The following is a 14220-nucleotide window of genomic DNA, read 5'->3' on the forward strand; positions in this document are numbered from 1 at the left end:
TATGCATAGGCATAGACATAGGTATATATAAAAAAAATACCTACATATAAACATAGACAAATTCGTAGAGAGGCTCTATCCAGAAGTGCGAAAGGGTAACAGCAAAGTTTAGTGTAGCTAGGGCATCAAACGAGCGTACTCTGGCACTGGTTGACGGTAAGAGGTACCTGCACTTAACTTCTCCATTATGTTGGTGTGGAGAAGCTAACCCTGAGCTAACTGATGTAGTCTTACATTTTTATGTTAACTAGATTGAGGCCGCATGCAGTTGTGTATGAGACCAGGACAACGCTTGCGCGTGTTTATTTTGTTGGTGTGTGTGTGTGTCGCGGAGGATCGACAAGTGGATTCATCCGCTAGCGTGACCTTGACACAAACATTCATAAGACATTTTAGCGGTTATTAACCGCTGTCCTGAGGTCTTAGTGTTTAACAAAGACAATGATAAACTTGGACTTCATTGATTTGGTCTTACAGACGAAGGGAGGAAACTCACGTTCATCTGTTGATTACCGTCCTTGGAAAACAAACAAACAAACAAACCCCATAAAAGGATTTATAAACAAATACATAAACACACGCATAAACAAATATACAAGAAGTCGTTTACACTTGCAGTGTCCAAACAGGCGCAATAAATACTTACTGTCATCTTTTAAACTGTGATAAATATCATTCAGGTTACATTGATAATGCCTATTTATATAAAATTGTAATTGACGCAAAGATCCTAAATGAATCCTAAACATAATGTTTGAATGGTCAGAATAAAAGCGTTGGAAATATTTGCAAAAAGTTTGTAATTTTTTGTTGTTGTTAAAATAAAAAAAAAATCAGATCTATTTGGTTTAAGTCGCACACTTTAAACCAGTGGTTCCCAAACTTTGTTGTCTCGTAGACCCCTTGCTATGTTTTCTGGTTTTCGGTAGACCCCCTGCTCAACTTTCAACTTGCTCAACTTGCACATCTTTGCAAATTCCTTAACAAAAAAGTAACTTAAAACTACACAACTACGGATATTATGTTTCATATACGAATTTGTCGTTCTATGAAGTAGTCTTTCCAACTTTAAATATTAATTAATTAATTAATATGCCTTAAGTATCATTGTAAAGGTTTCGCAATGAGCAGTTTTGAATCTGCGGAACTGTTTTCATTAACACGAGAAAGGGCGAAGGCGAGTAACTGGCGCCTAAACCAGTAAGCTTCGAGCAGGAAGGGCTCATTAACCTTGGCTTGCTATCCACCTAGCAGAAGGAAAACTGAATTCAAACCTCTGCTGCCTTGCTACTATACCCAAACATGGGAAAGGTCTCGTGGGTCAACCCTAAGGAAATATAAGGAGACGGTGACCATTAGCGCCATGTATTCCTGGGACGTCCCCTCTTTCTCTTTCCTTGGGAGTTCCAGTTTAGGGCTTGCCTTGTTATGTTGGATGGAGGCTCGCGAAGGGTGTGACATATCCATCTTCATCGTCTCTGAAGGATATCTACTTTAATGAGCTGCTGCTTTGTTCTTTGCCACAGTTCCTCATTCGAGATCTTGTCTGGCCAGCGGATTATAAGAATCTTCCTCAGGCAGATATTGATGAATAGCTGGATTTTTTTTCATGGTGGTGATGATGGTTCTCCAGGTCTCCGCGATTTGGAAGCAGATGCCAAGCAGATGGGCAAGACGTGGGGACAGTTGGAGAGATTCGCCCAGAACCGAGATGCCTGGTTGGTGGCCTATACCCAGAAGGAACCACAGGCATAGATGAGATGGTGACCATTAGACAGTTTGTAGCACACAGCGCTTGTCAGACCAAACTGTATTTATGTCTTTTGCAAAGATTTACAAAAGAAGCTTTTAATTTTATAGCTCATGCCACCGAAGCGACCTTGAACTGTATTGTTGCTTAAAGAAATTCTTTTAATAATAACAGATGTAGGTTTGTGCAAAACAGCTGGTAGAATCAATGTTTGACCTTTGCTGTTTTCCGTATTTTGCTATATGTAAAGAAATCTTGTAAAACTCTCACAAACCATCATCGTCTCTATATGTTGTCGAACAGAAATTTTGTGGGTCTATTTTGAACTTTGAGTGTTCGAAGGTTTTCAAATTTTTGTCAAGGTGACATTGTCTCAGATGATTCTCCAGCGTAACTGGTTCATATCGTCATAAAAAAGTCACTTAGGCAACTGCTTGTTTGACAAGGAAGGAAAGGAATCCCAATTTTAAATAATTAATGCTGTACTGTCTACATTTCTTTTTTTTTTTTCTAAATATTAGTTGCATGTAGACAAAATTAAGCTATTTAAATAAGTATTGAAATTGAATACAACAATTTTTCATTTGAATTGCAAGATAAATGATTAACGAAGGTACAAATCATATATTAGTGTATGAAATAATTACATTAATGGAATGTGAAAATAAAGTAACTCGACCTGATTAAATGAAATCTAATATCGTAGACCCCCATCTCATAGACCCCCAATTTATTTTTTCACTTTCGTAGACCCCTTGGAGGTCTTCGTAGACCCCTGGGGGTCTATATAGACCACTTTGGGAATCACTGCTTTAAACCATTCTAAAGAGAAATGCTCTGGTGACAAGGCGTGGTTGGAATGTGTTCTTTCTGTATACCGGTACTTCAGAAGTAGGTCTGACCAACATTAAATTTGCTCTATTGTATGTCTGACCAACATTAAATTTGCTCTATTGTATGTCTGACCAACATTAAATTTGCTCTATTGTATGTCTGCAAAACATTAAATTTGCTCTATTGTATGTCTGCAGAACATGGGTGGGTGTGTAAAGTTCCGAGACTCTTAGACTAAAGTTACTATTTGTTTAAAACCTCTACACAATGTCATTCACATATATTAAAAATAGTTTTAAACAATTATTACGAGGAAAATTGTAACATTTTGCACTGTAAATCGTAGTTTCTTTCTGTCCGCATGTCTGTCTATTTTCTCTCTTTCTGTATATGAACTGAGAACTGAGGCTTCAAAAGGTCACTGTTATTGAAGCGGAAGAATCCAAGTGACAAGTTGATATCGGGGGAAGAATTGGGGGCTTGTGTTTCTAGATATCTGTTGATTGAATTAGTCGCTGGTCAGAGAGAGAGACAGGGAGGGAGGGAGGAAGATGGAAACGAAAATGGAGGGTGGGAGGCAAAAGTAAAGTGGACAGGATCGAGACTAAGAGAGACAGAAGGTGAAAGTAAGGAAGGGGAAGAGAGCTGGATAATCAGAAGAAGGGCAGAGAAGTGAGATGGACAAGGAAGGAGAGGCAAGAGATAGATAGACAAAGGAATAGGCAAAGAGAGGGAGAGAGACAGAGAGAGGGAGATGAAAAGAGAGAAAGAGATAGACAAAGAGAGGGTGAGACAAAGGGAGGGAGAGACATAGATAGGGAGATGCAAAGAGAGAAAGAGAAAGACAAATAGAGGGAGAGAGACAGAGAGAGGGAGATGCAAAGAGAGAAAGAGATTTACAAAGGGAGGGAGAGAGACAGAGAGAGAAAGAGATTGACAAAGAGAGGGAGAGAGACAAAGAGAGAAAGAGATAGACAAAGAGAGGGAGATGCAAAGAGAGAAAGAGATTGACAAAGAGAGGGAGAGAGACAGAGAGAGAAAGAGATTGACAAAGAGAGGGAGAGAGACAAAGAGAGAAAGAGATAGACAAAGAGAGGGAGATGCAAAGAGAGAAAGAGATTGACAAAGAGAGGGAGAGAGACAGAGAGAGAAAGAGATTGACAAAGGGAGGGAGAGAGACAGAGAGAAAGAGATTGACAAAGAGAGGGAGAGAGACAGAGAGAGAAAGAGATAGACAAAGAGAGGGAGATGCAAAGAGAGAAAGAGATTGACAAAGAGAGGGAGAGAGACACAGAGAGAAAGAGATAGACAAAGAGAGGGAGAGAGACAGAGAGAGGGAGATGCAAAGAGAGAAAGAGATAGACAAACAGAGGGAGAGACAAAGAGAGAAAGAGATTGACAAAGAGAGGGAGAGACAAAGAGAGGGAGAGAGACAGAGAGAGGGAGATGCAAAGAGAGAAAGAGATAGACAAACAGAGGGAGAGACAAAGAGAGAAAGAGATTGACAAAGAGAGGGAGAGACAAAGAGAGGGAGAGAGACAGAGAGAGGGAGATGCAAAGAGAGAAAGAGATTGACAAATAGAGGGAGAGAGACAGAGAGAGGGAGATGTAAAGAGAGAAAGAGATTGACAAATAGAGGGAGAGAGACAGAGAGAGGTAGATGCAAAGAGAGAAAGAGATAGACAAAGAGAGGGAGAGAGAGACAAAGAGAGAGAGAGAGTGAGACAAAGAGAGATAGATAGAAAAAAAACAAAGAGAGAGAAAGAAATTAATGGTAAGAGTCCCCACTAGATGAACGCCTATTGAACCCGTGTCTCTGCTCTAATGTTGATGCTGCAAAGATTCAACCAGAAGCCAGTGACAAATGTCAGTGACAATCCTGACCTTCTGGAAAAGACTTCAGTAATCTGTGCGGTCACTCTGACGTCAGTGTTGCCCGGATCACTAATAATACAGCTCAAGAAAAAAAAATATTTCGCCCTCAGCATAAAGCGAACAGAGAAATGTGAAGACACACACACACACACACTCACACACACACACACAAACACACCTGAGGCGGATTCCAGCACAGTACGGGTGAGTACGGCCCTAGAAAGGATCATTATTGTAAACCCTGGGCAGCCAACACGTTTGCTCCTATGTAAAAAAGGCACCCACACACACATACATTTATATTTAATAAACTGAACACGTTCTTATTGAGTGAAACGCTATATTTACAAATATAGAGTTATCTTTCTTTAATAGATTTCATGCAACGCTACTTGAAAAAACATGCGCGACGGCACTTCGAGTCTCTTTGCCTTTGTAAAAAACTCGAAGCTGGTTTCCATTAGTATAGTTCTATGCACGCTGCTACTGTAATAAGGTTTATATCCTTTTATTATATCGCATTTTTCGTTGTAAAGCATTTATGCTAGAGTTATAATTAAATAACTTATTATAGCAATAACAATGAAAGAAATTGAATCATTTTATTATGACGGTCAACACATTTTTTTACATGGGCCTCTGCGGGCATCTATTGATCGTGTCCAAGCGATATGTGGCCCTTCGCGTCATGGTGTTTTGTAAAATGTTTTGCATGTTTCGGATGTTCCTTCAGAGTTGAAGATAGTTTACTTCCTAGTCCAAACCTCCCGCATGACGACGGCGGATGGGAGCAGGCAGGGTTTGAACCCTATACCGTCGATAAATCCGAACCACAGTCCAGCGCGCAAACCGCACGACCAGGCAGTCATCCATGGTTGCTACACCGCTGCCTATATGCCAACAGAACTGGTAGGCATATCTATAAGCCAGTACTTCCTAGATTGGACAACCTTAAGGCCAAGACCGCTGTGAACTGGTAGGCATATCTATAAGCCAGTACTTCCTAGATTGGACAACCTTAAGGCCAAGACCGCTGTGAACTGGATCTAGTTGGTCTGCAATATTTTGTGTCTACCCTGACACGGTAGTAATCACTGTACATAGTACGGAGTCAGTAATTAGCTGAACAAAAAGTAAACCCAAAAGAGTCACATACAGTTATCCAAGAGATAAATGGCAGGTCTGTGGACTGTCATTTTTTTAGCCTTATCTTGTGCGGAGAATCCCGCCACGCTTTCCTTAATTCTGGCAATGAATTCAGATGTTTTACCTCTAGGGGGAGATTAAGAAACTATGGTAGAAGAGGGGAAAACGTCATATCAAAATGTTTTTTGTTGTTCCCTCCCTGCATGAAGTGAGGCGCTGTGTTGGAGTATGGTTTTGAACAACCCATCGTGGTGTAGAAAACACAGAGCGAATCAAGAACGTTGGAAATGTTTTGTTATGATTAGGTCACAACTATGTCATTTAGCAGCTCTGCTGGAAGTAGGAACATCTTCTGACAGAACATCGTGATATAGACTTTTTTTTTAAAGTCAACAATAGTGATATGAAGTTATTTGACATCGACCCAACGATTACCCTTTCGTTATGAATGAACATTATTATTTATTACGCTCCAGTACGTTGGGGTCCTGTTGGATTTTACTTTATTTGTACATTGTAATTGAATTTCGTAAATAAGTCATCATTTTACACCATAAAACAGGACATAGGATCTTCTTATCTACTTTACTTTTTATTATTTTGTCTTGAAGACTTGAAGTGTTTCTAAGGTTAGTGATTTTACTAATGGTGTTACTCTAATCAAATTGGAATATTCGTTTGTTATAAATCGCACTACTCTATTTTGTATTTGTTCTAGTTTTCTATATGTTTTCTTGAGTTGAGGGATCCCATACAGAGGATGCATATTCTAATATTGGCCAAACTAAAGTTAAATAGCATTTTATATTTTTGTTCTTGTTAGATTTGTAAAAATTTCTTTTAATAAAGCCTAATGTTTCACTTGATTTTTTAAATAATTTTATTCCAGATCAGATTTCTCTTCTTGTTTAAATAGGGAGTGACATTACTTTCTTTCCAGTCCCGTTGTACTGATCTAGTGATGCCTGAAAGTATTTTCAACACTGGTACTAGCATGGGCGTAGCCAATTTCTGGGGGGGGGGGGATTTTTTCTCTCCACCCCCCCCCCCGGGCCACCGCCCTCCCCCCCCCCCGAGAAGAAAAAAATTAATAGCATGTATGTGTGTGTGTGTACATGATCTTTATTAAATTTTGACCCTTCATTCTTTCGAGAGATGTTTATTATGCCCTACAATGTTTCTTCCTGGAGTTAGTGGAAAAATTGACAGTAATGGGATCTGGGAGAGCGCTTGGAGCTCCCCCCAGCGCGGGGCGAAACTCCGCCGCCAAGCACTATTTCTGGTATTGAAAGCCAACAAAATGAATGTTCTGAGGTATCTACAGTAAATTTTCCTGCTATTAAAAAGTTTTATTTCAAAAACCTCAAATGCTATTCTCACTGCCTTACTGGCGCTAAGTTGTACTAGGATGTCATCGCAACCCTTAAGTATGCGTAATTCATTTTGTCGGAGAACATGTCCCGCAAACCTCATGCGATGCTCTCTCACAATCTTACTAAGGGGTCGACTCCCAATTTTCGGCATATGATTTTCTTGATTTAGACCCGATCTCTATAACTGACTCCTAAAATTTATCTTAGCCATCTTTGTTGAGCCGCATTTAGTGTTTTTCAATTTCGACAGATGACTTTTCAAAGCACTTTATTAATGGAGCCCCGCCACTGGTAGAAATGTGTAACCTCTCTTGAATACGCTCTTGGAATTAGTTGACTGTAGTTTGCTTTTGATTTCATATCGAAAAGGGAAGTTTTATCGTCAAAATCATCTGTTGTGGATTTTAAACGAAAAAATCTCTGGAGTTGTTGTTTTTTTTAATTCAAAACCCCATTTAGCTACGGTCATAGTATTTGGTAACTGTAGTTTGCTTTAGAATTTTTTTTGTAACTCAAAACCATCTGGAGGGGTTTTAAATTTTTGAGAAAAGCAAACTGTAGGAAGGAGAGGGGTTTAAACTCAAAACCCCCAAATTGGCTTGGCTTGGCTACGCTCAAATAATTTTTGTGTGTAATTTGCTTTTTTTTATATTAAAGAGGTATTTTTTTAGCATCAAACCCCGCTGAAAGGGGGTTTAAACTCAAAACCCCTTTTCATAGCATTTTGAGTGCGTTTTTTATATTGAAGAGTTATTTCTTTAGCTTCAAACTCCACTGGAGGGGAGTTTAAACTCAAAACCCCTTTGACTACACTCATAGAATTTTGAGGGTATAATTTGCTTTGTTTTTAATATTAAAGATGTATTTTTTACCTTCAAACCCCGCTAAAAGGGGTTTAAACTCAAAACTGAGTCGAAACCCATTTACCTTCGCTCATGTTATTAGAAGAGAGGGATTTAACTGCAAAAAACCCTGGTAAGGAATTTTAAAGTCAAAACCCGCTGGTAGGGAGTTTTAAACTCAAAAGCCTCTGATAAGGGTTTTGAACTCAAACCCCCTTGGTAGGGGGTTTTAAACTCAAAACCCCCTAATAGGGGTTTTAAACTCCAACCCCCCTGGTAGGGGATTTTAAACTCAAAACCCCTTGGCTGCGCTGGGGCAAGTGATGGTATAGTATTAAAATGTCACCCAAAATAAACAAAATCAAAGCAAAAAATCAATTACTGAATTCCGATCCCCCCCCGAAGGGGGGGGGATTTCATTTTTTTTTTTTGGGGGGGGGGGAGGTTTGAACCCCAAGAACCTCCCCCTGGCTACGCCCATGGGTACTAACTCGTTGCTTAGTTCTTTAACTAATCTAGCTGGAATACCATCAGGTCCAGAAACTTTATTTGATTTAATGCTAGCTAATAGGTTTTGGATCCCCTTTTCTTGTACATTTATATTTCCTATTAAATGTTTTCTACTTGGTTTAAATTTAATTAATATGTCTTTGTCTCCAGGGGCTGAGAATGTTGATGCAAAATATTTATTAAGAATGTTTGCTTTAATTTCATTATCGTTATGTGTTAAGTTATCTTCACTTTTTTAATGGGGACACTTCTGAGTTTCCATTATTTTAGATTTAATGTATGACCAAAAGTTTCTATTCTTGTCTTCAGATATAAACTTTGTTTATGTATTCGCTCTGCAGCTGTCTGATAACTTTTTGGGTTAGGTGTTTAATTTTAAAGTCGGCTACTCCATCTTTAAACAACAGATATCCTTGCAAAACCTATTAATAACATCTGTTGTACCAGACTAGAGTACGCCTCTGTGAGCTAAACAATTTGTTGAAAATAAATATAACTTGGTCGAAGGCGATAAACAAATGATTAATGTCATTAATCTTTTTAAAAAGAGGAAAGAAAACAATGTGAAAATGAAATTACAGCCGCGCAGTAAAGAAATATGTCTTCGAAAATAGAATTCTGTAGGCCACGATCTCCAATCAATCATTGACGCTGCTCTTTAGAAATATTTGTCTAACGAATTATTTGTTGTCCTTGTGTTATTTCAATCGTCATGTTTGCGTTGACACATTCATCTTGGGATGACGTTTAGGAAATAATCATTGGGTTGTAAAAATATCTTTCCACGTTATAGTGGTCTTTTGTTTTTACACTACCCCTAATCAAGTCAGTCCTTCATGCACACGCTGATCTCATAAATGTCTCTAGAAATTTAACAGTTGATGTATATCGCTGAGAAAAGAATTGCTAGTTCTATTGACTGTTATAATTTTTCGAAGTAAAAATAAATAAATGAAAATTTAGCTGGAGAATAAATCTAGGTCTAGTTCCTACATCGGTTTTTAGCTTGACTTATTTAGATACACAGCAACAGTCTTACTGCTCGCCTCGAACAGACACATACCCGTATCATGTTACAACGGCAACAAATAGCTCTACCTGGCAGAACTACACTTTACTTGTCACAATACAAGTACATAATTGAAACATGCCACACAATAGAACTCCCAAACTCTCTCTGACCTAAATATTCGAGCCGTTCATATTCTCATGCTTAGACAGTCCCCACAAGTACGCGCATTTGAAGTGGAGGATACAAATTGATTAATTTGTATGTAACTTATTCGTTGCTTCCCTTTCGTAATCTGCACTTTAAAAAAAGTTATAGGCTAGCAGAGAAATTATCTACATAAACAAAATGTTGTCATGGTAACATATGCCACCTACGTTGAAAGTGATGGAAAGGCAGATAACTTTTGCATAGTTTTGCACACAAAATTTTCAAAGCTATCAACAATGCGAATGGCAAGACAGTGCATCGTAGTAACGACATTGTAGACTTTATGTTGCACTACTGTGTAACATAGTTACAACCTTGTAACAAAAGCCAGTCCCCCCCCCCCCCCACCACATTAAGTCTATAACGTTCGTGGCCTTCGTTTCCTATCATGACTGTTTTCTGGAGTCAATCTTGTTTTAATATCATAAATGATTAGGCGCCTCGAGTGTCATTTCCCCAGGGCCGGCTTTAATATAGGAAGGCCCACCCAAGAATCGATAACCTGGCTCCTACTGTATCATAATATCGATGTATTCATTAACCCAACGACACTTGCCTATACAATGATCAGCTTCTCCTAACATGTCGCTTGATATGTTGATCAATAATGTAAATTAATTATTCATCCTTTTTTTTGCTCGCTTTCATTTGCGAAGTAATTAAATAGATTGTGTTTTGTAATGAATACTGCGTTCCAAAGTCAAAGTGTTGGATTATGGAGCGAATACCTAAGTGTTAAGGTGATGGATAGTTCTTGATAACCTTAACCGAGGAAAATCATAGGATAGAATAAATATGTCTTAAAAATGTGAACAGTGTGTGACTCTCTTTGAATGACATTCTGAGTTATTGATTGTCTTCAAAGACTTGGCTTTTGTTGTTGAGAAGATCGAGAACCCATTTTGAGATCTGCTTGACCATATCTTGCACCGTCCTGTATCTCGTGCACTGCACTCTCAGGACATAGTTATCAGTGTACACAAAGACACTCTCAGGACATAGTTATCAGTGTACACAAAGACACTCTCAGGACATACTCAGGACGTAGTTATCAGTTAACATCAGGGCACTCTCAGAACACTCTCAGAACGTAGTTATCAGTTAACATCAGGACACTCTCAGGACATAGTTATCAGTGTACACAAAGACACTCTCAGACACTCTCGGGACGTAGTTATCAGTTAACATCAGGGCCCTCTCAGAACACTCTCAGAACGTAGTTATCAGTTAACATCAGGACACTCTCAGGACACTCTCAGGACACTCTCAGGACATACTCAGGACATTGTTATCAGTTAACATCGGGACACTCTCAGGACACTCTCAGAACGTAGTTATCAGTTAACATTAGGACACTCTCAGGACGTAGTTATCAGTTAACATCAGGACACTCTCAGGACATAGTTATCAGTGTACACAAAGACACTCTCAGGACACTCTCAGAAAGTAGTTATCAGTTAACATCAGGACACTCTCAGGACATAGTTATCAGTGTACACAAAGACACTCTCAGGACACTCTCGGGACGTAGTTATCGGTTAACATTAGGACACTCTCAGGACACTCTCAGGACGTAGTTATCAGTTAACATTAGGACACTTTCAGGACATTCTCAGGACGTAGTTATTAGTGTACACAAAGACACTCTCAGGACATTCTCAGGACACTCTCAGGACGTAGTTATCAGTGTACACAAAGACACTCTCGGGACATTCTCAGGACACTCTCAGGACACTATCGGGATCTAGTTATCAGTTAACATTAGGACACTCCGAGGACACTTTCAGGACGTAGTTATCAGTTAACATTAGGACACTCTCAGGACACTCTCAGGACGTAGTTATCAGTTAACATTAGGGCACTCTCAACTCTCAGGACACTCTCAGGACGTAGTTATTAGTTAACATTAGGACGCTCTCAGGACACTCTCAGGACGTAGTTATCAGTTAACAGATATTGAAGAAAAAAATTTTCTTAAGAAAGCTAAACAGATTTTACTAATACAAAAGTTCCTTTGGGACACAATATTAAAATGTTACTATCACACAGAAAATACAAGATACCGATAAAAAAGAAAAACAGACAAAAGAACTCTTTTTGTTGACTTGGTAATTAAGTTGTTAACTAAATGAGGAATTTCTGAATGTTTTTTTAGCGGCCCCCGTAAGGGGAAAAAGCCGCTATTAGGTTTGTGCAAAATGTCAGTCTGTCCGTCTGTCCGTCTGTCCGTCTGTCACACTCAGATCTCGAAAACTAGAAGAAATATGAAAAATATTATTTCATCATTAAATGCGGCTTGAAAAGTTTAGGTGCAACGGCTACTTTTGGTTTTCTAAAAGCAAACCGTTTAATTTATAAAATTAATTATGCAAGCGATTTTTTCATAAAAATACACCAATTCTAAAACAATTACGTAAATGTAAGGGAGGCAATGTTACAATATGCTAACAAAGATGGACAATTTTTTTGTATTTTCAGTATCACTAAGTCAAATATATTTTAAAAATGTACACGAAATGTTTACAACAAATATAAATAATAGTTAAAGAGTGTTTTTTCTGGTCAACTAGCTGCTAAAATTAAAAGAAAACATTTCTGTTTGTTTATAAAGGCTAATAATGCATTTTGTATGTAAATATCACGCACATTTTTTTTAATGGACTCTTTATGCTGCGATTTTCGTGCAGTAGCGTAACGTCGCTACATGATCGGGTGCTAAACCAATTCCTTAAACTTTAAAAAAAAATCAGATTTTATTTATTTTTTGTTTAGTGCCCCCATCCAAATAAAAGAAGATTATTTTTGTGCGTTTTGTCTGTTGGTCAGTCTGTCCGTCACGATTAGATTAAAAAAACTAGAACTCTAAAAGCTATTGAAAATCTGTTTACACTTTAATGTTCCTCCCGTAACATCTCAATAGTTTTAAGTATCTAAAAATTGATTGTTCCGGATTTTTTTGTGCAAAACTAATCAACCCCAACAAATGTTTGTTTGCTCTTCTAATTTATATTACATTCAATTTCCATGCTTAAACGTTGCAAAAACACATTATCAATAATATGTTGTTCCGTTTTTTATGTAAATAGCATATTAATGCTAAATCAAAATCTCTATACTGACTTATATTTCATTAAGTGTAAAAATGTTCGGGATATTGTTTTATAAAGCATGATTTATGCCTAATGATTGTTTGAAATCGCATAATTTACTAATACTACACTTATATTATTTGACAATGCGTCACTATAATTTGGTTATCAATATCAAATTGTTCCGTATTTTCATCTTTAAACAAATTTAAAAAATATCGACAATAGGTTGTTCAGGGCTTTAAAAAAAAGTAATTTACTAGAATTGATTACTGAAAATTACTTTTTAGACATTTATTTTTCTTGCTAAAACATAACATAGAAGTTTTGTAATCGATAAAGAAAGTTCCGGATTTTGTTTCTTACAAATCGTCGCCAGAAATTTCCGAATTTATTTAAAAATCTACTAACGCCAAATAATTGTTTGAACTCCCTCTTCTAATTAATTAACAAATAATCTTCTCATTTACGAAATAATGTTTTTACGGATTTTTATGAAAAATATTTTAACTCACTACTCTCTTACAGTACATTTAACTTTCTACCTTAAACATTATAAAATCTAATTATCGTTAATATTATGTTCCGATTTTTAAGGAAAACAGAATCCAAACACCAAAGTAAGGTATGAAAATCTCTCCACATGGCTGTAGTACATCTAATTTTTATACGAGACCATCCAAAAAATTTAATTAACGGTATTACATTTATCTGAAATTCTCTTTTTCTTTTACTATTTATACAAACATCCGGAACAATCTATTATATAAACTTTTCAATTGTGTTCATACCTAAAAATTATTGCGATGTTTTGAAACGTAAAATAAAGGTTAATCAATTTTTAATAACTTTTAGTTGTTGTTTTTTTTATATCAAGATGACGGACAGACCGACTGACAGACAAAACGCAAAAACAATGCGGCTTTGATCCTTTTTAAATAAATTCTATTAGAACTCAGTGCACCAATGTCTATGAACCCTCGTTAAATATCTCGTGTAAATAAAGACATTTCTTTTTATGGTACCGGTACTAGCCTATTGTGAGGTAATGGAATTTTTTTTCTTTGACGTCATATGAATGGACTCTTTAAATGTAATGTTAAAAGAACGCACTCGGTGCACCAATGTCTATGAACACTCGATAAATGGCTCGTAATGATGAAGGCGATTTTTATTCTAGCTAGGCCGTGTGACGTAGTGTTTTTTTTTCCTTTGACGTCATATGGAATGAATTCTTTAAATGAAATGCTTAAAGAACGCACTCGGTGCACCAAAGTCTATGAATACTCGATAAATGGCTCGTAATGATGAAGGCGATTTTTAGTCTAGCTAGGCCGTGTGACGTAGTGTTTTTTTTCCCCTCTGACGTTATATGGAATTAATTCTTCAAATGAAATGAAAAAAGAACTCGGTATAGTAATGTTTATTAAGCCTCGTTATGTGACTCGCGTTTAAAAAAGGAATGATATCTTGATTTAGATCTAATCTAGATTTTTTAAACTAGATCTAGATTTTTATTACAGTATATCTAGATCTGGGTTTATATTCTAATTAAAATTATTCTAGATTCTAGATCTAGAAT

This window comes from Biomphalaria glabrata, chromosome 1 (assembly GCF_947242115.1).
Source record: "Biomphalaria glabrata chromosome 1, xgBioGlab47.1, whole genome shotgun sequence".
Classification (NCBI taxonomy): domain Eukaryota; kingdom Metazoa; phylum Mollusca; class Gastropoda; family Planorbidae; genus Biomphalaria; species Biomphalaria glabrata.